Below are 2,892 nucleotides of genomic sequence, written 5' to 3'. Positions count from 1 at the left end.
CCGTTCCTCTTCCATGGACCCTTAACTTTTTCCGTCGGCAGTAGTAACATCAACGCCAACATCCAGTGTTTCGTAGTCGAATAGGTCAGAGCAATACCGAGTTATGAGCGATATAGCTCCACCATCGATTAGCCAGCCTTTAGGTCGTTCCCCGTCCACGGCAAAAAACGGCATCATTACATTTACCCCGTCTCTGTCGCGGACAGTCTCGTTTTATACGACCGACTTGGTCACACCTAAAACACTTGCCTCTGAACGCAACACGTGAATTCATGGGCGTATCTCTTCCGATTGTGTCCTCGACCACCTTTGAACTTTCTAGTATTCCCATTGGCTTATGACGCCTTTTCCATGATGCTATCCTTTGACTTCAGACGCTCTTGCTCCTTGAGTAGCTTATCCTTCACCTCCATTAGGTATACTCCCCTTACGTTCCCCACAATGGAGACAATCATCTCATACTTAGAGGAAAGACTGCTTGATATTACCACTAAATTCCTTGCTTCATCAACAGGCTCCCTCAACGTCTGCAATTCAATGACTAGCTCGTCAATATCGTACAGATGCTTGATCATAGACGTACCTGTTCTCCATCTTGAACTCGTGAGACGACGTAACATGGTGACACAATTGTGACAGAGTTGAATGGTTGTTGAAGTCTCGTAGCACATTCCGCGCATGCACGGCACGAGTTTCAGGCCGAACCTTGGTCTGATGTTAAGTTCCACACCTTGAGCGATGGTTCCGAGTGCTTTCGCGTCATTAACGAGCCACGCCTTTGTAATCTCGTTCTCGGGCTTCACGATCTCAACATGACCCTTCCGTGCGAGGGTCATGCGCATATTGTACTCCCAGTGGTAATATTTTTCGCTCCCTAGGAGGACTTCGGTTCGGTTCGAGGTCATGTCTTAAGCATTTTGTCAGTAGCCAGCCCTTGCGGCTGTTAACTTGTTAAGAAGTAAATTACGAAGTGATTTATTTAAGGTCCTTAGTTCACGAGGGGTTAGCCCAAGCCTTCAATCTACGAATCTTCTTTAGTGGATACTTTTCTAGATATATCTTCTTTGCAAATCCAACTATCCACGTCGAGGGGTGCAACTGAAGCCATATTCGCAACAATAAGCGAAAAGAAAGAGCAGCATACCGGCAGCGAGGGAGAAGTTAAGCTGAAATAAGCGATAAGGGCATGCATGTTAGTCTTTGGAGGTCAAGCTAAGGGTGAAATTATTTTACTTGATTTCTACCAGTGGTTGCGCCATTTAGGCGGATCGTAGTGCTCTTTTTTGTACCATTTTAAAGCCTTAGTATTCACCTTTGGTGTAACGGGTGTATAGTTTTATGAAATTAACACTTAAAGGGTGTTAATTAATATATTATCTAAAAGGTAGATAATATTTGGAGAACATTACTTTATATAGTAATATTCAGAATTCTTATCCGTTGTTAAAACAATTAATTATATACACCGCTGTGCTTACAGCTTCCGCCCCTCCACTATTTGAGGAGATTTCTCCTCAAGTACGTGGGGACCTCTTTCCTCAACGTCTTCGGGCTGTGATTGCGCTATCACAGTCGGGTCCTCTACGGTCGATTCTCTACTCGACCTAGGATCATCGTGTTGTCCCTTTGGGGCAACCGGTATACTCATTGAATGTAGCCCACTAAGCGTACATTCATGTCTCAATCCACTCGACCTCTTCGAGTGGTGGACCTTCGGCGCTGCCTGTGCATTAACAGAGCCGCCGGCAGCTGACTCCACAATGTGATTAGTATCACACTGTGATCTTGTGCAGTTGAACTAACGACCGTACCACAAGTGAAGCCATCGCACTCAGTCGTAGTACATCCACACGCTTGTGGACGCTCCAAGACGTTCACCAGATGGCCACCTGATGAACAAGTGGCAGGCATCTTTACGGATCGATGCTGCCAGCTGATCCTTGGCTCGTGTTTTCTGAGCCAAGGTAAACCTAGGATGACATCAAATTTGTCATCCAAATTCAGTACGATGAAATCATCATCATACTGTAAATCTCTTAACGTGTAGTGAAATTTCACTACGCGTTTCATCACTGTTATCGATGCGCCTGTCGCTAGACGCACCGTCATCCTCGTTGGAGGGATGTCGCGCTCAATATATTTGAGCCTACTACCCTCTAGTGACTGGCGACGAATAAAGTTATTCGACGCTCCGCAGTCCACTAGGGCTTTAAGTGACAAATCATTTGTCACTTTTGACTTTTAAGGTGATGAGGGATACCTCATCGCCAGGTGCAGAGACACATAATGATTATGTGTCTGGAGCAACTTTAGTCAAGAGATTTGCAAATTCTCTTGATGTTGCTGGATCAGTAGGGCGTTGCGCCCCTATTGAGCCCGACCGTTTTTTTAAGGTCCGCCTCGCTGCTGTGATTTCGCAACAACGTCGGACCCGTGACCGTTGCCCTTTTTGCATTAGGTCCATATTTATGGTCAGTACCTCTCGGTACTGGGCGTGAAGCACTACGATTATTAGCATAGTGTCCTAACTTTTGACAGCGATTGCATTTTTCTGCAATCGCTTGTTGTTTGAAAAGCGAGGTCTCTCGCTTTCGATGTAAGAGAGGTCCATGTGCTCTGGACTTCCTAAATCGTGTCGTCATGGAGGACGATACGATGACGAACTAGCTTAAGCCTGTCTCAAGCTTAAAATCCTTCTATTCCGCAACGGATGTTGCTTCTTGAAGCGTATCCAGTCCCAAGCGGAACAGGTGGGTCTTTACGGGACCATCCGTAAGACCTTGCATGAACACCGTAATCAACGTGTGTTCTTGGACTATGTTATTTGTTATACAACTCGCTAAGAGTCGTATGTGCTGAAAATATGCGTGAACATCACGCTTGCCTTGCTTA

Source organism: Bremia lactucae, linkage group LG13 (assembly GCF_004359215.1).
Source record: "Bremia lactucae strain SF5 linkage group LG13, whole genome shotgun sequence".
NCBI lineage: Eukaryota > Oomycota > Peronosporomycetes > Peronosporales > Peronosporaceae > Bremia > Bremia lactucae.
Note: the sequence above shows the minus strand (reverse complement) of the source record.